General features: G+C 48.9%; 1 long non-coding RNA gene across 1 annotated transcript; it reads left to right on the top strand.

Moving 5' to 3' along the window:
• The first annotated feature begins 8,149 nt into the window (after nucleotides 1-8,149).
• LOC119962399 lies at nucleotides 8,150-21,821 on the top strand. Its single transcript, XR_005459862.1, has 2 exons — nucleotides 8,150-8,279; nucleotides 21,552-21,821. It is a non-coding gene; the product is annotated as an uncharacterized LOC119962399 (long non-coding RNA).
• The last annotated feature ends 1,400 nt before the right edge of the window (nucleotides 21,822-23,221 follow it).

A 23,221-nucleotide genomic window follows, 5' to 3' on the forward strand; every position in this document is an offset into this window, starting at 1 on the left:
ATATAGCTGATCCAATTCAGTTCCTGGTCAATGATAATCACAGAATGTTGATAGTAAGAGATTCAATGTTGATAATGTTGTTGGATGTCCAGGGAAGTGGTATGAGTCATTCTTGTTGAAGATGGTTATTGCCTGGTCCTTGTGTAGTGTGAATATTATTGGAATATCAGGTCTCAGGAATGGGTTAGTGGTGGACATCAATTCAGTCGAGAAGCTGAGTAGTAATGAACCGATGCTTTAATAGACTAAACGTGTGCCAACCTGTCGCTCCTCGTGCACTGCTAGACTGCCCCAGATCGACGGGCTTTATACCTCCTCAGAGGGGCGGAGCCACAGGCACCAATAACAACATTCCAACAGTACAACAGCAACAACCAATAACAGAACAGCAATAACAGTAAGTATATACAACAGTGGAGATAATGATAGTAATAGAACAGTAGAAGAATAGTGAACATATATACAACAGCCTTATGTAGCCATATGTGGTTCTCCACAGTTAGAAGAAGGGCATTAGGAATATGGATGAGCAAATCAATAATACAGCTATTAGTGGTCAGCAAAATAGTTAAAAATGTCAATAAAGCACTGGGATTTCTCGAGGTATACAGTTAAAAACATAGTTGAATTATGTGAAAGTTGTAAAGAACCCCATGAGGATGCAATTAGAACATGGTGCACCATTTTGTTTCCCATAAAGGACAAAGAGAAACACTTGAGAAAGCACAAAAATGTTTTCAATGTTTCTACCAGATCTATGGGGTTACAGCTATTGGGAAAGGTTCAACAGGTTGGGGATATTTTCCTTCAGAAAGAAAAGCCCTGGGGCTGGTCTATCAGAGGTAGTTATGAAGGGATTGGACACAAGGTGGATGTTTCCAATTCTGGAGAATCCAAAAATAAGGTCAATTAATGCAAGGTAGTTATTAACAAATCCAACAGACGAAAATAGGGAGGCATTTCTGTATTCCCCCAGTGGCTGAAATGCGCAATCTGCAACCACAGGATGTAGTTGAGGCACTGCATGTCTAGCATCCCAGTCACACCTTGATGCCTGGACACTGTCTGAACACTGCGGGAGGCAATACCACACACACAGCAGCCAACATCCGAACACCCAGAGGATGGGACACAGCTCCGGGGACATGTCCACCACGGAGGGTGGGTGGGTGCCACGGGGAGGGTGAGATGCCTGGAGAGATGGGCCAAGGGTTCGGAGTGGCACCCACCCACCCTCCGCCCAATCAGATATAGGACATGCAGTGTTGGCCTCTGTGCCACGCATTGCCGGCACCATCTCCTGCACCCATAGCCTCGGGGACTCCAATTGGCTATGGATCTGCTGGAGTATCGCTGACATATCCCTCTGAATGTCCTGAATGCTTCCTAATGTGTCATCAGCTCCGGGATAACCTGTTCCACAGGCTCAGCATCAGGCTGGGACCCAGCTGGGTCCTGGGATCCAGCAGGCCTCCGCATGCTGTCTTGCCTGGGGGTTTGCCTGTACATCAGCAGCTGTGTGGTGCTACATGGTCCACAAGGCTGCAAGAGGCGCAGTGGTTAGCAGTGGGACTGTGGCACTGAGGACCCAGGTTCAAATCCCAGCCCTGGATCTCTGTCCGTGTGGAGTTTGCACATTCTCCTCATGTCTACGTAGGTTTAACCCCCACATCCCAAAGATGTGCACGTAAGGTGGATTGGCCATGATAAAGTAACCCCTAATTGGAAAAAAAATAATTGGGTGGGGTTATGGGGTTACGGGGATAGAGAGGGGGAGTGGGCCTGAATAGCGTGCTCTTTCCGAAGGTTGGTGCAGACTCAATGCGCCAAATGGCTTCCTTCTGCACTGTAGGAATTCTATGGTTCTGTGTCAAAGATAATCTGCGGAATTCTCCGTCGGCAGGATCCTCCCGCTATTCACCAACCTCATTTCACAAGAGCGCAACGAGGCCGGAGAATCGCGCCCATTGCGTTGGCTAATAAGGGCAATTATACCATCTGCCTTCTGAAGATATTTGGGTTTTTGGAGGTGGGACAGGCCTCCTGTATGTATTAAACTCTGGGTCCTTTGATGCAATTCGGACCAGAAAACATTTTTACTAAAAAGTGGAGATATCCTGACCAGTGTATGACCCAGCAGTAATATCTGATGGAATTGGTCTGTCAAAACCATTACATTCTCGACATTTGCACTGGTGGAAAGCAGATAAATATTTTACTTAATGGGAACACTGAGTACATTGATCAGCATTTTTTATAAGCGTATCTTCACGCACATTTTTCTTTCACTTTGGGGAATAGTGCGGAGGTGATAGAAGGAATCCTGGGCTGGTTATCTGTTGGTTGAACTGCATCATGAATGCTCCTTCTGTAGCTAACCAGCCTTGGCTTGGGACGTGAATGCAAGACTCCTGGCCTAGAGATAGGCATGCTACCCAGTTCTCCACAAGACATCCAGATGTTGATCAGTGCGGTGACTGTTCTAAGTTCTTGCGTGTTGGATTTGCAGTGAAACTGCAGTCAAGCTGTTGTTTTAACTTTGGTGATACACTGTCACTGAGGGAAAAAAATGGCAGAAATAACTCTCCAGTTTACAAATTCACTACTTGGAAAAATGATCCAAAAGACTGCTCACTTTCCACCACTAAATTAAACTTAGCCCACTCAATATCATACAGGAAGTTCTGCTATATGGTAAATGCAAACCAACATGCAACACATAGTTAAGAATGTAGTTTCCTCATTTATACCCACAATGTGCATTTAAATAGCAAGCTAGTGACACTATCTCCCCATTTTCATCCTTTATTTTAATTCTTAGAACTGCATGTTCCAGTGTCATGGTGACAGAGCGTATCTGTCTTCACATGGAACTATCTGCCTTTTCTGGGAAAGGCAGCTAGTTCCAGCTTATATGGTTTCATGGAAAAACAATGTCTGATAGGAGAGCTGTGCATCTTAATACAGTGAAAACTACACCTATGGGCAATCACGTGGAAACTCTTTGCATTACGTGACTAGCTACTGTCTGTAATGCAGGCACAAGAACAATGAGTGTTTCTGAAATTAAATCTTTCCCAGTGGTTCAGTGCAAACCACCATTGTTCAAATGCGAGTTACCATCTCTCATTTCTGGCGATCTATTTTCTATTGATCTCTCTTTTCACAACCCTTTTCAAGCATTGTCAGTATCTTCAAATATCAATCAATGTCCCGCTCTAACTGGTGGATAGATGCTGAATGAAAGTGGCTCCAGGTGATTTTACATCTCAGCACGGTAGCACAATGATTAGCACTGTTGCTCCAGGGTCCCAGGTTCGATTCCCGGCTTCGGTCACTGTCTGTGCGGAGTCTGTACATTCTCCCTGTGTCTGTGCGTGGGTTTCCTCTGGGTGCTCCGGTTTCCTCCCACAGTCCAAAGATATGCAGGTTAGGTGAATTGACCATGATACATTGCCCTTAGTGTTCAAAAAGGTTAGGTGGGCTTACTGGGCTGTGGGGATAGGGTCGAGGTGTGGGCTTAGGTGGGTTGGTCTTTCCGGTGCGGACCCGATGGGCCAAATGGTCCATCGGGAATGGAACGGGAATGGAACCGTGCTGTTGGCCTGCATTGGTCTGCTTTAAAAGCCAGCGATTTAGCCCAGTGTGCTAAACCAGCCCATTTTGTTTCAGTTGGACGACCCTGTGTCGACCTTAGCTAGTCTTTCTTGGTGTGTTGTTGCTTCCTCTACCTTTTCCTGCTTGCCGTCCTCCGCCCTTCCCTTTCCTTTCCCATCCATGGTTTGGCTGTGCCTCCCCCTCCCCCCCCCCCCCCCCCCCCCACCCTCGCTCTACTGGTTGTTGGCTACGAATAGGTCTTGAAACAAGTTCGTGAATGGCTTCCATGTCTTGTGGAAGCCCTCTTCTGACCCACAAATCAAAGTTTCATCTTCTCTAGTTGGAGAAATTCCAACAGATTGGACAGCCAGTCTGCAGCTTTGGGTTATCCTGCCGATCGCCAGTTGATTTAGGATTCACCTGTGGGCGATTAGGGAGGCAAAAGCTCGGGCGTCGGCACCCCGCCCAATAAAGAGTTCTGGCTGATCTGAAACCCCGAAGACTGCCGCTTTGGGCATGGCTTCACCCTCACCCCCATGACCTCGGACATTGCCTCAAAGAAGGTTGTCCAGAACCCGACAAGTCTGGGGCAGGCCTGGGACATGTGGGTGCGGTTCCCTGGCACCATTCACATTTGTCCTCCACCTCCAGGAACCTGCCATTCGGGTTCTGGTCAGGTGCACTCTGTGCACTACCTTTAACTGCATTAGGCTCAGCCCTGTGCATGTGGAAGTGGATTTTGTCATGTTTGCAGCTTCTATCCAGAATCTCTCCCCCCCCCCCACCCCATCTCCATGCCTAGTTCTTCCTCCCATTTTTCCCTTGTCTCGTGCAGTGAGGAGCGTACCTCCTCCAGCAGCCTTTCCGCGGTTGCCCGCGTCCAACAGTTCCTCAACTAGTGCATGTCCAGGCATCCGTCATCACTTCCCTATGGAGGAAGTTCTTGGCCTGTAGAGACCTCATGTTCTTCCCTTTAAGTAGCTGGAACCTTTCCATGAGTTCCTCCAGGGTCGCTAACCTGTCATCTGTGTACATGTCGCTAACAGTCAGTGTCCCCTTATCCTGTCTCCACCTTTTGAAGGTGGCGTCCATTGTTGCGGGCGTGAGCCTGTGGTTGTTACAGATGGGCGCCATAGTGGACATTACAGTTAGCCGGAAGTGTTGCTTCATTGGACACCACGGTCGGAGCCTGGCCACTACCACTGGGCTTTTTGAGTGCTGTAGGGGGTGGGAGTGCAGTCGTAACTAGGTCTCAGAGGGATGTCCCTATGCAGGAACTTTCCTCCAACCTCACCCATTTCACCTCCAGCTCCTTCACCCAGCCCCTCACTCTTTCTGCTGTGGCCGCCCAGTGGTAGAACTATAGGTTTGAGAGCGCCAGGCCTCCCATGTTTCTTTTCCTTTGTAGGACCCTTTCTTAGATCCTCGGGCTCCTCCCCAGCACATAAACACCATGATTAGTTTATCTACCGTGTTGAAGAAGGCCTTGGGGATGTAGATTGGGAGGGATCTGAGCAAGAGGAAGAACCTGGGCAGTACGTCCATTTTGATCATCTGCACTCTCGCTGCCAGCCAGAATGGGAGTGGGCCCCACCTCTGCAGGTCCCATTTACCTTCCTCCATCAGACTCGTCAGGCTCCACTTGTGGATCCATGTCCAGTTGTGGGCAATTTGGATTCCCAGATAGTGGAGTTTGCTTTGGGCTTGTTTGAATGGCAGTCCCTCCAGCTCTGTACCTCTCTCTTGCGAGTTCATCTGGAAGACTTTGCTTTTGCTCAGGTTGAGTTTGTAGCATGAGAAGGTACCAAACTCCTTTAAGAGCTTCCTGATCTCTTCCATAGTGGCGTGTGGGTCTGAGATGAAGAGGAGAAGGGCATCCGCATAGAGTGAGACCCTATGCTCTCTGTCCCTTCACTGGATACCTCTCCCGCCTTTCACCAGCAGTGGCTCGATCGCTTGGGCAAACAGCAGTCAGGACAGTGGGCATCCCTGCTTCGTGCCTCTGTGCAGCTGGAAGTATTTAGAGCTGGTGGTGTTGGTTGTACACTCGCCATGGGAGCGCTGTACAGTATTTCATGCAGGAGGTGAACCCTGATGGAAGCCCAAACCACTCCAGCACCTCTATGAGGTACTTCCAATTGACTCTGTCAAAGGCCTTTTCTGCATCCTGGGAGATGATCACCTCTGGTGTTCTCTCACAGGATGTCGTCATTATCATGTTCAGTAAGTGTGGGGCCAGTGCTGATGCAAATTATTTGCAGAAGTCCGCCGGGAATCCATCATGTCCTGGCACCTTCCCCGCCTGCATGGAGCCGATACTCTCCATGACCTCTCCCAGTCCTAATGGTGCTTCCAAGCCCGTCTCCTATCATCCCCCACAACTGGCATGTCCAGTCCATCAATAAACTGCTTCATTCCAAGTCCCCCTCAGGGCCTTGCAAAGGTATAGCCCCTGGTAGAAGGCCTCAAAGGCCTCGTTGACCTTTTCCGGCTCGGTTCCAGCCTGCCGTTGTTGTCCCTGACCTACGCTATTTCCCTATTGGCTTCTGCTTTCTCAGCTGGTGAGCCAGCAGCTGACATGCTTTATCTCCATGTTCATAAAAGGCCCCCCTCTGTTTGGCGGAGTTGGTGCACTGCTTAATCGTGGAGAGCAGGTCAAAGTCCACCTTTAGCTTTTTCTTCTCCGCCAGAAGCTCTACAATTGGGATCACGGGTACCGCAGGTCCACCTCCAGTATGGAGTCAATCAGTTGTTGCCTAGTTACCCTCTCCTTCCTGCCTCTGTGTGCCTTGTACATAATAATTTCTCCTCTGATCACAGCCTTCAGCGCCTCCCAGACCATGGAGGATGAGACCTCCCCATTCTGGTTGTTGATAACGTACCCGTCTATGGCGTGTGATATCATGTCACAAAATGTCCAACCTCCATGGAGGGGGGGGGGGGGGGGGGGGGGGAGCGTTGGGCTGGGCCCATCTCCAACCTCACATCCATGTAGTGCAGAGCATGGTAGAAGATCACAATTACAGAGTATTCCGCTCATACTACCCCTGGAAGCACCGATTTTCCTATCACAAAGAGATTGATCCTGGTGCAGACCCTGTGTACCTGGGAAAAGAAGGAGAACTCCTTCTCTCCTGGGCGTGTGAATCTCCATTGGTCCACTGCCCACATCTGTTCCATAAACGTGCTTAGTTCCTTCACCATGTTGGATTCTTTCCTGGATTTGAGGTTTGATCTGTCTATCTGTTGGTCCTGTGCGCAGTCAACGTCCCTCCACATGATTTGTCAGTGCGTATCTGTGTCAAGGATATCCTACCATGGTTTTATTCTTTATGAATTCTTGTAGTCCCAGTTGATATCGTGCAAGTTAATGAGAGTGGCAAGGTAGCACAGTGGTTAGCACTGTTGCTTCACAGCGCCAGGGTCCCAGGTTCAATTCCCGGCTTGGGTCACTGTCTGTGCGGAGTCTGTACATTCTCCCCGTGTCTGCGTGGGTTTCCCCTGGGTGCTCCGGTTTCCTCCCACATGTCCCGAAAGACGTACTTGTTAGGTGAATTGGACATTCTGAATTCTCCCTCTGTGTACCTGAACAAGCGGCAGAATGTGGTGATGAGGGGATTTTAACAGTAACTTCATTGCAATGTTAATGTAAACCTACTTGTGACAATAATAAAGATTATTATTATTACTGGTGTCCTTTCCAAGATACCGCTGACCATGACGTACCGCCCCTGGCTCTGTAATGATCTTCATCGCTGCAAACACCGTCCTCTTATTGGGCAGTATGGCCATCCACCTGGCTCTAGTCCCGTAACAGGAATGGGAGGTCTGTCCCACCCAGCCCTTCCTTACCCACAGTCAGTCCTGCTCCCTCACGTGCATCTCTTGGAGGAAGACAATGTCAACCTTCATACTTTTTACGTGGGTGAAGACTCTGGAACTTTTCACTGGTCCGTTCAGTCCCCTGACTTTCCAGGTGATAATCCTGGTGGGGGGTTTTTGTTCCCCCCACCCTGCAGGATCAGCCATACTTACCTTGTGGATGCGCCCCTGCACTCCGGGGTCTCCCTTTGTTACAGGACCATCCAAAATTACTCCGATTGCCGTCCTCACCATGAGGTCGGGCCCCTCTGCTCTGTGATTTCCCTTTGTCCAGGGGCATCCAAAATAGACATCAACTGTGTACGCCATGTGTCTTGTTTCGGTGTGGCTGGGGCCTAGCTATGCTGCGTGCTTTCCATCGCCTCATTCCATCTCTCCAGGCTTTTGTTACCTTTTCAGTCTTTCTGACCCCTGGAGTTGCTGCCGCTTGGCATGTCTTGTCTTGATGGTGTTGGAGGAGAGTGAGGGGTGTTTTCTCCCGGTTTTAGCGGGCTATCTCAGGCTTAAAGTGCCTTTTTCCAAGTTTTCAGGAGGAGAGTCACCTTTTCTGCATCCACTCAGCACATCCCTGTCACAGGGAGTCATTATCTCCCTTTATGACACTCATGGACCAATCAAACACAGTGGCAGCAATTTTTACTTCCTGCATTTGGGTGGTAAATCAGTATTAGGTGGGATCACCCACCTGTTCTAGAACGTGGCCATGGATCTTAACACCATGGGCAACATGGTGGCACAATAGTTAGCACTGCTGTCTCACAGCGGCAAGGACCCGAGGTCAATTCCGGCCTTAGGTGAAGGTATGGAGCTTGTTCATTCTTCCCATGTCTGCGTGGGTTTCCTCCGGGTGCTCCAGTTTCCTCCCACAGTCCAAAGATTTGCAGGTTCGATAGGTTTGCCATGCTAAATTGCCCTGAGTGTCCAAAGATGTGCAGGTTAGGGTGGGGTTATGGGGATGCGGGGATAGAGAGGGGGAGTGGGTCTGAATAGCATGCTCTTTCCAAGGGTTGGTGAAGACTCGATGGGCCTCCTTCTGCACTGTAGGAATTCTATGGTTCTGTGAATGTTAAAGATAATGTGCGGAATTCTCTGTCAGCGGGATCCTCTGCTCCGCCGGCAGTGCACCCACGCCCGTGGGCTTCCCGAAGACGTGGAGTGGCCACAATGGGAAATCCTTTATTAACTTGAGTCCCCCTCTGCTTGCTCAGATGGGTGCAAAATATCGCAAGGCATCATTTTGTGGAAGAGCGAGGGAGTTTTTCTCACATCCTGGACCAATATTTAGCCTCAGTTAAAAACAGATAATCTGGCCATGATCTCATTGTTGTGTGTGGGAGATGGTTGCGCGCAGATTGTCTACTGCACTAACCTAAAAGGCAGAAGTGACAACTGTTGGAACATCTTGAATTTGTGAAAGGTGCTTTTCATTAATGTGAGTTTTTCTTTGACAAGTGTCATCAATTCCTGTCGAGTGCAAATACTGATCTTTTCGGAGCCTGGCTATTGTCAAGGAAGCCAGCACAATAGAAGGATTCAACTCAGTGGTAGCTAAGAGTTTAATTCTAGCTGCAGGAAATATTGGACATCTTTTTCCACTTCTGTAATGCAGCCTTAATTCATTCACTTCCAAATTTGCCTTTTTTTTCTCAGCTGACACTGTGGCTGAAATCTGGGTTGTGTTATTAACCTCTTCTGTCAAAATTATTCCATCGATTTGTATTTTCAGTCACTCCAGTAATTTTATACATATGGGTCTGAATTTTCATTCAGGTCTCTGGCTGAGCCAGAAACTCACTTCCCTCTCTGTCAATATCACGAAATTGCTACATTTCCACATTAATAAGCAATGAAACTCACTGCAGAAAGTTAGGGCTGGTATTTCATGATGTAAGAGCTCTTAACAAGAATAATGGGTGAGATTCTCTGGCATCCTCACGGCATGATTCTCGGTGGCAGGGGATAGAACATAGAAAATACAGTACAGAACAGGCCCTTCGGCCCACGATGTTGTGCCGAACTTTTGTCCTAGATTAAGAACAAATTAATCTACACCCCTGCATTCTACCGTAATCCATGTACCTATCCAATAGCCGCTTGAAGGTCGCTAATGTTTCCGACTCAACTATTTCCACAGGCAGTGCATTCCATGCCCCCACTACTCTCGGGGTAAATAACCTACCTCTGATATCCCCCCTCTATCTTCCACCATTCACCTTAAATTGATGTCCCCTTGTAATAGTTTGTTCCACCCGGGGAAAAAGTCTCTGACTGTCTACTCTATCTATTCCCCTGATCATCTTATAAACCTCTATCAAGTCGCCCCTCATCCTTCTCCGTTCTAATGAGAAAAGGCCTAGCACCCTGAACTTTTCCTCGTAAGACCTACTCTCCATTCCAGGCAACACCCTGGTAAATCTCCTTTGCACCTTTTCCAAAGCTTCCACATCCTTCCTAAAAGCTCTTCATTGGCTGATGGCGGGACCTTGTGGGATTTCTCATTGAACCCACCCATGCTGTCAGGAAACCTGGGGCGGGGGTGCACAATCGGCGGGAGCGGAAGACCCCGTTGGTGTGAACAGTAGGAAGATCTCATCCAATGTCTGCAATGCTACTCAACCTTGGAGTCCTGGAAAGAGAACAGTTAAAACTGTGGTGTTTCACTGCCATGGGTAGTAAATTATTTCTTAATGTTTTTAAATTTTAAATGTTTGCTTTCTTTTATAACTTTTCCATTCTGTTTCTTTCTCTCCCTCTCAATCCAATATTTCCTGTATTTCTCTTTCTGTACTTGATTTGAATCATCTTTATCTGGTTTGCTTCTCCATCAATCCTCTGTTACTTTCTCCACTTTCATTGCTTAAGGAGATAGGCTATTGATCCCGTCACTTACCGAGGTCACATATGTCCAGTTCACCTTGTTTTGCTACTCTCAGCTCTCAATTCCAAATTGCATTTGCAAATATTTTCTGGGCTAGAGGATGGGAGCGCAAATCCTGGGCGGGATTCTCCGTTAGCCGACGCGTGCGATCGGGCGGAGGATAGCTCCCGATGCCGAAATCACGGCAGGTGCTGATTTGACGGCGGATCACGATGGTCCTCCTCCTCGAAAATGGATTCAACACGATACATGCCACGCGTAAATGCAACACCATTTGCATATCATTAGTGGGCCCACCCGCGATTTTCCACCTCAGAAGGGCCGAGTTCCCGACAGCGCGGTCCACGTGAGCTCTCACCAATCATGAACCTGGAGTGATAGCTGCTAAGAGAAAGAGAGGGTGTATGGACAGTGCCCAGTACCGCCATACCTCTCTGACAGCCGTGTTGCTGACTGGGGGACTAATGCCAGGGCCCGGGGGGGCAGGGGGGGGGGGGTGTTGTGGGGGGTGGCCAGGAGGTGGGCTGTGGGGTTGGGGTGGACAGGTATGCATCACCATTACTGCAGCCAGAGTAATGCGGCTGCGCATGCTGCTGACAGCCCGCTTTAAACCTGGTGTCCCGGGTCATCCCCTGGGTGCCCTCTGCCCCCAGCCGACCCATCAGCTGTGTGGGCGGTCCAGCACAACCTGTCCCATCTTTTCAGCCCCGATCAGTGTGTGTGTGGGGATATATTGTTTAAGTGCAGCTGCAGTTTGTTAGCTCTGCGAGTGTCCATCATGGACCCGGAAATTCCTGCACCATTTTCTGTGGGTTTCAATGGTGTTCTATGTGGCACCTGTGCTAGCCACTCGCAGGAAGCAGAATCGGTGGCAGGCGTGACGCCGATGTTTCTGATGTGATGGTCCACGAATTCTCCGTTGGCGTCAGCACTTCGACTCAGAAATGGAGAATCCGGCCCAGGGTGGTCTACGCTATAAAATGCCCTACTCCGCCAACTCCTGTCCCTAGAATTCCTACGTGCAGAAAGAGGTCATTTTGGATCACCGACCCTCTGAAAGAGCACCCTACCTAGGACCACTCACCCACCCCACCCCATAACTTCAGCTAACCTGCACATCTTTGGACTGTTGTTGAAGTTGAAATTAAAGCAATTGTGAATGTTGTTTTGAACTATGTGGTTGCCCTTTGGTGATAACAGCTCTTTTTCGGCCTGGGTGTGATTTCACCTTCCCAAACGTGGACCGATTTAGCGATGGCACTCGTCTGCCAGTTTGGGTGTGCAACACAAAGAGTTTTCACCAACTGACAAGAATAATTTGTAAAATAGTTAAACCGTTTAAAATTGAATCACAGCTGGCTATGACTGTTATGTACTCAGTTGAACCCTGAGCCTTTCCAATGTTGGATGGTCTCAAACTCATGGATGGTCTGATTCTGTGGATCTAGTATGACTTAAATGATGTCCTGCCAATTTGTCTTTTCATTCATTCTGTAACGTAAGTCACTGTCCTGGAATACATTCTCTGCATTGGCTATTTTGGAGGCTGCATTGTTTGTCTCCTGTGTAAATACTTTTGGGTGCAGGATTGGGTGAGCCCGGTGACAGACGTCTTTCATGTCTTGGTGAAAGCAGCCACAAAGAAGACCCAATATCCATTTCTGCACAGAGATTAATTGCATGAAAATGAGTTGTTAGTTAAGATATGAAATTCTCTGATGCCGATTAATTGGCACATCAGCATGAATTCAAGGAGGAAGATGAAAAGAGGACTGGGTATCCCTTTATAACTTTGGGGTGTTGATATCTGTGAGTGCGTTGATAACCAGAGTGAGCTTGAGTGGTGACCTGGAATCTATTAACCAGCTCATATTTCTACACTTCATTGTCACCACAGTCTTCTCAGTGATTTAAGCCTATGCCCTCTGTCCAGTTCAAAAGATGTGGAATGCTACCTAAGTTTACTTCTTTTGGGGGGGGGGGGGGGGGGGTTTGCTCTGGAATGATCTCATTGTGTGGCTTCTTGCGAGCGCCAGTATAATAGGATCAAACAGCAATGCTTGTTGCTGTATGCTGTAATTAAGCTGGCCTGAATCTGAAAGATTGAGTAATAACCTGCTATTCGGAGTAATTGTCCAGGCTTCTCAATAAACCAGCCCAGTGAGAGAGGAAACATCTTTCTTACCTTGCTGAAAAGACTTGCATTTATATAGTGCCTTTCGGCATCTCAGGACATTCCAAAGCACTTTACAGCCAAAGGAGTTCTTTGAAAGAGTATTCATTGTGCAAGAATTATAAACCAGAGTGTGCACAGCACATTCCCACAAACGCCATAATGATCAGGTGATCAGCATTTTAATGCCACAGAGTCTTTTATGTTTATCTGGTAAATTAGAAAGGGTCTCAGCTTAATATCTCATTTGAACAATATGGATAGCAGTGGTTCAAGAAGGCAGCTCACCACCACCTTCTCAAGGGGAAATCAGGAATGGGCAATAAATGCTGGCCTAGCCAGTGATGCCAACATTCCATGAATTATTTTTTAAAATCTGTAATACAGCGCTCCATTGGCACTGCACCAATGTATCAGCAGCGATGTTATGCTCAGGTCTGTGTAGTGGATTTGAATCAATAAGCTTCTGACTCAGAAATGAGAATACTACTGACTGAGCCACAGCTGGGCACTGGAGTTCATCATGCTACTACCTTTGTATAACTATGGCTAAATCACAGATTTGTTACAGTGCAGAAGGAGGCCATTTGGCCCATCGTGTTTACACTGGCTCTCTGAATGAGCAGTTCACTTAATGCCATGCCCCCAGCTTCTCCCTACACATTCTTCCTTTTCAAATAACAGTCTAATTACCTTACATAGGCTTTGATTGCACCTGCTTCCACCACACTCTCAGGCAGTGCATTCCATACCTTCATAGAATATAGAATCATAGAATTTACAGTGCAGAAGGAGGCCATTCGGTCCATCGAGTCTGCACCGGCCCTTACAAAGAGCACCCTACTCAAGCCCGCGTATCTACCCAATTCCCGTAACCCAGTAACCCCCACTTAACCTTTCTTTGGGACACTAAGAGCAATTTAGCATGGCCAATCCAACTAACCTGCCCATCTTTGGACTGTGGGAGGAAACCGCAGCACCTGGAGGAAACCCAGCCGACACGGGGAGAACATGCAGACTCCGCACAGACAGTGACCCAAGCCGGGAATCGAACCTGGAACCCTGGAGCTGTGAAGCAACTGTGCTAACCACTATGCTACTGTGCTGCCCTGCCCTCCCTTAACCAATCGCTATGTAAAAGTGATTTTTCTCATATCGCTCTTGCTTCATTTGCCAATTATTTTAAACCTGCGCCTCTCGTTGCTGATCATTTCATGAGTGGGAACAGATTCTCCCTATCCACTCTGTTCAGATCCCTCATGATTTTGAATACTATCATCAAATCTCCTCTCAACCTTCTTTTCGCTGAGGAGAACAGCCCACGCTTCTCCAATCCATCCTCACAACTGTAATTCCTCATCCCTGGAACAATTCTCGTGAATCTTTGCTGCATTCTCTCCAATGCCTTCACGCCGCTCCTGAAGTGGCGGCTGCTTGAAAAATGTTTCCTATTTTCTTTGGGGCGGTAAGCTCGGCCAGCTGTAAAATGTCAGCATCCTCGGTTCAGCTTATGGTCATCTGCCCTGTGCGGTTTCGAGCGAACTGCTATTTGTATAAGACAAGAGGAAGGACATGGAGTTCCATGAACAGCTGTGCCTTTATAAAACTTGAGGCTGTTGCGCGTGTGATACCCCCTCCCCTCACACCACCCTCAGTGTTGAATAAATTGACCCCTGTACAGATCAGTGGCCATTTTCTTTAAAAGGGTGCAAATTTGTTGCGCAACAGCAAATTATCTTCTGCATTAAACGAAAAGTGTGGGCAAAATTGGGCTGGTAACATTTGGACAGCTTACATTTGTTTTGTTCATGGCAAAATTAAAATTTTAGCCCAGAAGTACTTTGCTTATTCACTCCCTGCTCATACATTGGTCATCTTCTTGTGTGTGTGGTGATGGACATAAATCAGGGAAGCCGAGTTGCCGTGGAAACATGAACTCTATCCTCTCCAGCTGCATCGATCTTGAGTCACTCTCAGCGGCCTCTTGAAAAACAAATCCGTTAATTCCATGATGTTCTCACTCCATCTGGTCTTCTGCCTACCTACAGTATATTTTCCATCTACCATTCTGTGGTGAATGTGATTCACACTGGATTATAATCTGTATATACATGTGTCTGTATTGTAAGTGCAGTTGCACTACCTGTCCTCCAGGGGGAGTAGCTCTGGGAATGCTCGAGTTGTATGGGGCTTCTCCCTTGGCTCCGTCCAGGACTCCTCCCCCGGAAGCTGCTGTATAAAAGATCAGTGCCACATGGTCAGCCGGCCAGTTCACCGAAAGTTCAATGGCTAATAGGCTGGCTCTGTTGTGAGTATATTAAAACCGCTATTCTAATCCTACAAGCACGTGTCCGTAGAATTGTTGGTTCCAACAATTTAATATACTCAGGAAACAGTCGAAGAAATCATGAGAGCTGCCCTCAAGCCCGGACGCCTAGAACTCGACCCAGAGGATGCAGAGGCTAAGGAAATTTTTTCCCACTGGCTGAAATGTTTTAAGGCCTACCTGGCAGAAGCCAGCACCGCCGGAACAACGGTGGAACAAAAACTCAGCCTACTGCACGTGAGGGTAAGCCACAGAATATCCACACAGCTGAATCCGGCCGGTTCTTACACCACAGCGCTGGCAATATTGGACAAAATGTACGTTAGGCCCATTAACGAGGTTTATGCACGCCACGTGTTTACGACCCGCCGTCAGCGGCCTACAGAAACGCTAGCCGAGTTTGTAAGGGAATTGAACAATCTTTCCAATGACTGTAATTATCAAACCGTTAACGCGGCTGAACATAGGGAGCTTGCTGTGCGGGACGTTTTCGTGGCGGGCCTTAGGTCTAACTATGTGCGCCAAAGACTGCTAGAAAAGGGGGCCCAGGACTTAGACACTATTGTGGAGGCTGCTACCACTATGGAAGTTTCTTTCCGCAACCTCACCTCGTTTCCCGCGGACCCCGCGACCTCATCGTGGACCCCCGACCAACAGTCCCCCCAAGCCTGTGCCGCACGGCCCCCCAGCTACCGTGCTGCCAAAGCCAGTTACTCTGCTGCCCCAGCCAGTTACTCTGCTGTCCCAGCCAGCTACTCGGCTGCTTCAGCCTGCCATTTCTGTGGCCAAAGCCAGCACCCGCGGCAGCACTGCCCGGCCCGTAACGCGACCTGCAGCAGCTGCGGGCGAAAAGGACACTATGCCAGAGTGTGTCTGGCGAAGAAAGCCCCAGCCTCTAACCCTCCCACGGCTCAAAGCACTCGTTCCCTGAATTCACAAGCTTGCAGGCCCCGAAATGCTGCAGCCTGTATGCCGACTCCGCCCCCACCCGACATGTGCGACTCATGGGGGCGGCCATCTTGGCAATCCTCCTCCATGCGGCCGGCCATGTGCGACTCATGGGGGCGGCCATCTTGGGATCCATCCCCTTCAAACTCTGAAACTCACCTCGACGACTACGAACTCAGAGGGCAGTCATCACGGGGCCACTCCAGCACAGATGATTGAGCCGCCGACTACCCGCAACTCAGCGCAGTCACCCTGGATCAATCCCGCCCCAAGCACCTACGAAGTTCGATGGCGGAGGTCCAGATCAACGGGTACAGCACGCCATGCCTTTTTGACTCCGGGAGCACCGAGAACTTTATAAATCCAGAGCTGGTAAGACGCTGTTCGCTTTCTATTTTTCCGGTGAGCCAAACTATCACCCTCGCTTCGGGCTCCCACTCAGTCCAAATCCAAGGACGCACCGTTGCTACGCTCACAATTCGAGGCGCTAGTTATTCTAAATTTAAACTTTATGTCCTGCCCGACCTCTGCGCGCCACTCTTATTAGGCCTGGATTTCCAGTGCAACCTCAACAGCCTCACCCTCAGCTTCGGCGGGCCCCTGCCCCCACTCATCTCCCCCCCCTCCGCTCTTCGCCAATCTCACTCCCGATTGCAAGCCAGTAGCTACTCGCAGCAGGCGATACAGCCTACAGGATAGGGTCTTTATCCGATCGGAGGTCCGACAGCTGCTCAGTGAGGGGATCATAGAGGCCAGTAATAGTCCCTGGAGAGCTCAGGTGGTGGTCGTCAAGACCGGGGAAAAATTTTGCATGGTCGCCGACTATAGCCAGACCATAAATCGCTTTACGCTCCTAGACGCGTATTCCCTCCCCAGAATTGCAGACATGGTTAATCAGATCGCCCAATATCGGCTATTTTCCACGGTGGATCTGAAGTCTGCATACCACCAGCTCCCAATCCGCCCGGAGGACCGCCACTACACGGCATTCGAGGTCGATGGCCGCCTCTTCCATTTCCTCCGGGTCCCTTTCGGCGTCACTAACGGGGTTTCGGTGTTCCAATGAGCAATGAACCGAATGGTAGACCAGTACGGGCTGCGGGCCACGTTTCCATATCTGGGCAATGTTACCATCTGCGGCTATGACCAGCAGGACCACGACGCCAACCTCCACCGTTTTCTCCAAACGGCACAGAAATTAAATCTCACTTGTAACAAGGAGAAATGCTTTTTCCGCACAAACAGACTGACCACCCTCGGACCCGGACCGCATGCTCACCCTCCCTCATTGCCCCAAGGCCCTCAAACGGTGCTTGGGGTTCTTCTAATACTGCGCCCAGTGGGTCCCTCAATATGAGGACAAAGCCCGCCCACTCTTTAAGGCCACACGATTTCCCCTGTCAGCTGAGGCGCGCCAGGCCTTCAGCTGCATCAAGGAGGACATTGCCAGAGCAGCCATGCGGGCGGGCGGATGAATCCACTCCCTTTCAGGTTGAGAGCGACGCCTCAGAGGTAGCTCTAGCAGCCACTTTAAATCAGGCAGGGAGGCCCATTGCATTTTTCTCCCGTACCCTATCCGCTTCAGAACTCCGACACTCTTCAGTCGAGAAGGAAGCACAAGCCATCGTGGACGCTGTTCGTCACTGGAGGCACTACCTTGCAGGTAGGAGGTTCACCCTCATCACCGACAAACGATCGGTTGCCTTTATGTTTGACAACTCACAAAGGGGCAAAATAAAAAATGATAAAATCCTTCGGTGGAGGATCGAACTCTCCACCTATAGTTACGATATTAAATATCGACCGGGGAAGCTCAACGAGCCCTCGGATGCCCTATCCCGCGGGACATGCGCCAGCGCGCAGATCAGCCGTCTGAAAGCCATCCACGTTGATCTCTGCCATCCAGGGGTCACCCGGCTCGCCCACTACATCAGAGCACGAAACCTGCCTTTCTCCAACGAGGAGGTAAAAGCGGTCACCAGGGACTGCCCAATCTGTGCAGAGTGCAAACCGTACTTCTATAGACCAGACAGGGCCCACCTGGTCAAGGCTTCTCGGCCCTTTGAACGCCTTGCAATCGATTTCAAAGGGCCACTGCCCTCCACTAACAAGAACATTTATTTCCTCAACATCATCGACGAGTTCTCCCGATTCCCTTTTGCTATTCCATGCCCTGATATGACCTCCCACACAGTCATTAGGGCCCTGCATAGTGTCTTCACCCTGTTCGGTTTCCCCAGCTACATGCACAGCGACCGGGGTTCGTCCTTTATGAGCGATGAGCTGCGTCAGTACCTGCTCGACAAGGGCATCGCCTCGAGCAGGACTACCAGCTACAACCCCAGGGGGAACGGGCAGGTGGAGAGGGAGAACGCGACGGTCTGGAAGACCTTCCTACTGACCCTCCGGTCTAGAAAACTCCAAGTCTCCCAATGGCAAGAAGTCCTCCCAGAAGCGCTCCACACAATCAGATCCCTCCTCTGTACAGCTACAAATCAAACCCCTCACGAGCGACTCTTCGTTTTTTCTAGGGGTACTACCACGGGAATCTCACTTCCGGCGTGGCTGAGGACACCAGGCCCGGTCCTCCTGAGGAAGCACGTCAGGGGGCACAAAACTGACCCCCTTGTTGAAAAGGTGCACCTCCTCCATTCCAACCCCCAGTACGCATTTGTGGAGTTCCCGGACGGTCGCCAGGACACAGTATCCCTTCGGGACCTGGCACATGCTGGATCCAGCCCCCCCCCCCACCCCCGCTGTGGAACCCCTTACCCCGTTCCCTATGCTGCCGCTCCCTCGCGCCCCCAATTCCGCAAGCTCACCCCACCGGTTCCACGCGCCAGAACCAGCCCACCCCCAGCGCCCCCAGTCTCTGGTCGAGCCAGAGGTGTATAAAGTTTGGACGAGACCCGCCCCGGAGTCTGCCATCGTACCCCAGCTCTCAACACCCACACAGCCACCGCAAGAGGCTGCAACCCCGGTGCTCCGCAGATCGAAAAGAACAATTCATCCACCGGACAGACTACCTCTGTGAGCCACCACCCCCACTGGACTCGATTTTTTCACAGGGGGTGAATGTGGTGAATGTGATTCACACCGGATTATAATCTGTATATACATGTGTCTGTATTGTAAGTGCAGTTGCACTACCTGTCCTCCAGGGGGAGTAGCTCTGGGAATGCTTGAGTTGTATGGGGCTTCTCCCTTGGCTCTGCCCAGGACTCCTCCCCCGGAAGCTGCTGTATAAAAGATCAGTGCCACATGGTCAGCCGGCCAGTTCACCAAAAGTTCAATGGCTAATAGGCTGGCTCTGTTGTGAGTATATTAAAACCGCTATTCAAATCCTACAAGCACGTGTCCGTAGAATGTTAGTTCCAACATATTCCTTCCAGCGTCATCTTTTCTGCACCATTGCTTTTTCTTTTTTTCACTGCGTTGTGCTAGTCAGCCCTGCTGCTCTTCTCATTTCCTGTATTAATCCTCCTTTCTCATTGGTCTGGGCTTCTCTTGCTTTGCCATACTTTGCTTATGATCCTTTTAAGTGGTATTATAATCATTTTACTCTGTCACTTCTCCGTACTACAGCAGCAACTGTCTTCAGGTTGAGACTCAAAGGACTTGACGTTAGCTAAAACCCATCAGGATCCAGTTCTGGCCTCAGTGTTCTATTTTTCCTTGGTGACTTCTGCTGCTCAGATTATTTGCATTGAGTCAGTTCATGGGAAGGGGAGCATGCCTACAAGCTGTGTATGAGTAGAACTAGGTTAGATATCAGGAGAATTTTCTCTTCCCAAAGCACGCTAAACCTTGGAAAAGGTTGTCAATTTTTGAAATGCGGAGGACAGCACGGTGTCGCCGTGGGTTAGCACTGCGGCCTCACGGCGCCGAGGTCACAGGTTCGATTCTGGGTCACTGTCCGTGTGGGGTTTGCACATTCTCCCCGTGTTTGCATGGGTTTCGCCCCCACAACCCAAAAAAAAGGATGTGTAGGCTAGGTGGATTGGCCATGCTAAATTGTCCCTTAATTGGAAAAAAAATGAATTGGGTACTCTAAATTTAAAAAAAATTCTTGTAATGAATGTTAAATTCTTGTAGGAAGTTGACAATTTTTAAATGTTTTTATAGGATGTGGGCATGCGTGGCAAGGCCAGCATTGGTTGCCTATCCCTAATCGCCCTTGAACTGAGTGACTCGTAAGGTCATTTCAAGGGTCAGTTAAGAGTCAATCGCATTGCTGTAAGTCAGGAGTTACATGGTGGATGGCAGATTTCCTTCCTTAAAGGAACCAGGGAACCAGTTGGCTTTTTGCAACAATCAATTATAGTTTTATGGTCACCATTTCTGAGACTAGTTTTTCAATTCCAGATTTTATGAATTGAATTTAAATTGCACCAGCTGCTGTGCTGGGACTTGAACCTATGCCCCAGAGCATTAGCTTTTCCCAGGGTGGAAGACTCAATTACACGGAGGCACAGGTTCAAGGTGAGAGCGGGGAGGGGGAGTTATAGAGAGATGTGCAGGGAAAGCTTTTTATGCAGAGGGTGGTGGGTGCCTGGAACGCATTGCCAGTGGAGGTGGTGGAGGCAGGCACGATAGCAAAGTTTAAGATGTATCTTGATAGAGACATGAATGGGTGAGGAATGAAGGGATACAGAGAGTTTGGGGAATAAGAAGTTGGTCTAAATAAGCAATCTGGATCAGCGCAGGCTTAGTGGGCTGTGGTGGATATGAGCACTGCCATTGGTGCAGAGCACTGGCTTCCCATTGGCTCTGGCTGGTCATGTGCCTCTCATGCATGTCATGACTGGTTGGGACTAGTCATGTGACTGCTCTCCAATTGGCCGAGAGGCAAGTAGGCCCCGCCTCTGAGGCAGGGTATAAGTACCCAGAGTTCCCGGTCGTCGGTCATTCTCTGTAGTCGACCACCGGGCTAACAACTAGCTGATTAAAGCCACAGTTCGGATCCTAAATGTGTCTTGAGTCGAATTGATGGTACATCATGGGCCAAAGTGTCCCTTCCTGTACTAGTAATGTTCTTCATTCTTTGTTCTAGCCTGAGCCTCTGGATTATTAGTCCCATGACATTACACTGCACCACCATCTCCCCATTTCTGTATACAAAAGGTAAATGAGACATGGGGTAACATACCTTGTGATCTTTCTTATCCCCATAACAGAGCATACTAGATTATCTTTGTTTGAAGCAGAATTTCACTTTGATATCAGTTGGTTCTATCCATCAGGGGAGGCCTTGTGGCTCAGGAGGTAGCACCCCTTCCACTGTCCCAGTCCAGAACTTGTTGACCATGGAAGGAGTGTTTGTGATGTGGCCAGACAGGATGGCAATCAACCCACTAATCCTTCAGACGGGAAGAGCCAGAGAGATTCCTGGTCAGCCATGCTGATCTGTAGTGGTACCCCTTGACCTATAATGACTTGTCACTCTCCAACAGAGTGAGAGAGGCCTGTGGTCCCATGTGGACCATGGCTAATTACAGATGGGTGGACTATCAGAAAATAACTTTCACATTCTGTGTCGATTGATTCCCTTCAGGACTCAAAGAGGATTTTTTTGCTCTGCTTCCTCTTTCTAAATTGAGGGTTTTATAATTTGCTTTTATTGCCTATCCTAGAATTGACTGTTGTATTTCAGTGGGGAGTGTTGTGATGGGGATAGGAGCATGGCATCACTAAAATGGAAGTATGTCATGCAATCTGATTTCAATTTTGCTTTTGTTTTTCAGCAGAACATACACACAGCTCTGCAGCTCTAAGGTCGCCAAAGCTTTACTGTGCTGTCAGCACACTGCGGATTCAACACTCGCAGAGGTGGCGGCATCGTTGATGGCTGAATGAACTGTTGAGGGTCATCTCGAACCATGTCGCACAATATTAAGACTGTTTAACATGTTCCACCTGTACTTGATCTTGTGGCCAAGCTGAGCATGTTGTTTAGAAAGCACCACTGCCATCATGTCACATTTTAATAAGAATATAAAGACATCAATCACTGATAAGACATTGGGTGAACATGATGCGGGTTCATTATTTAAGACGAGGCATTTGCAAATAGATGTATATGGACATAAAGCTTGAATACAGAACTGTAGAGCTTTGTGTGTGTACTCGGCTGAAAAGCAAAAGCAAAACTAAAACTGGATCACATGACACACTTCCCTTCTAGTGATGACATTCTGAAATCCCTTAAAGGCATATTGAATAACCTGTGCTGACTGAGGTTATTCATGAACGCACCGCCTTCTCAACCTTGCCCCTCACCTGAGGTGTGGTGACTCTCAGGTTAAATCAGCACCAGTCAGCTCTCCCCCCCCCCCCTCAAAGGGGAAAGCAGCCTATCTGGGACGATGGAAACTTTACACTTTAGAGGCATATTACACCAGGGAGTATTCGGAGAGTCATGTTGCAACATGGCTAGATGCTAATATGTCTGGTGCAAGATTGTGTTAAGTCACTATTTCTAGGTTTGCATTGTTTACTGCTCGATTGTATGAAGAATCAACATTTTGATGACAAATATCAATTTATCCTGGAAGATCCTTAAAGTTTTCTATGCATTAGAATCAGAATTCCGACAGTGCAGAAAGAGGCCACTTGGCTCATCGAGTCTGCATCGACCCTCTGAAAGATCACCCTACCTAGGCTCACTCCCCTGCCATATCCCCAGAACCCCACCTAACCGGCACATATTTTGGACCCTGAGGGGTAATTTAGCATGTCCAATCCTCCTAACCTGCACATCTTTGGACTGTAGGAGGAAACCGGAGCACTGGAGGAAACCCACGCACACACTGGGAGAAAGTGGAAACTCCACACAAGCAGTCACCCGAGGCCAGAATTGAACCCAGGTCCCTGGCGAGGCAGCAGTGTTAATTAATGTGCCACCATAGGGCACCATAGTGGCACAGTGGTTAGCACTGCTGCCTACAGTGCTGAGGACCCAGGTTTGATTCCGGCCCCAGGTCACTGTCTGTGTCGAGTTTGCACATTCCCCCGTGTCTGTGTGGGTCTCACCCCCACAACCCAAAGATATGCAGGTTAGGTGGACTGGCCATGCTAAACTGCACCTTAATTGGAAAAAATAAATAATTGGGTACTCTAAATATATTTTTAAAAACTAATGTGCCACCTTGCCACTCCATTGAACAAGGTAAACCTTTATTCTGTCTCACAAAGAACTTTATAGTGCCTGCCTTCATATATGCCCATCATGTTTGAGAATATTTTGACCTTATAGAAAATGCTCTGGAGTTGTATGTTCGAGTTGCTTCATTCACGTCAGCTCAGCAAGTTATTGCATCAAAGGAAAGATTTACCAAGGAGGGTGGTGGTTAATTTAAGTGACAGTTCAACTGACCATCTTCTAACCACAGAGATCTGAGGGAGGGTCACAGCTCAG

This window comes from Scyliorhinus canicula, chromosome 2 (assembly GCF_902713615.1).
Source record: "Scyliorhinus canicula chromosome 2, sScyCan1.1, whole genome shotgun sequence".
In the NCBI taxonomy this organism is placed as follows: Eukaryota; Metazoa; Chordata; class Chondrichthyes; order Carcharhiniformes; family Scyliorhinidae; genus Scyliorhinus; species Scyliorhinus canicula.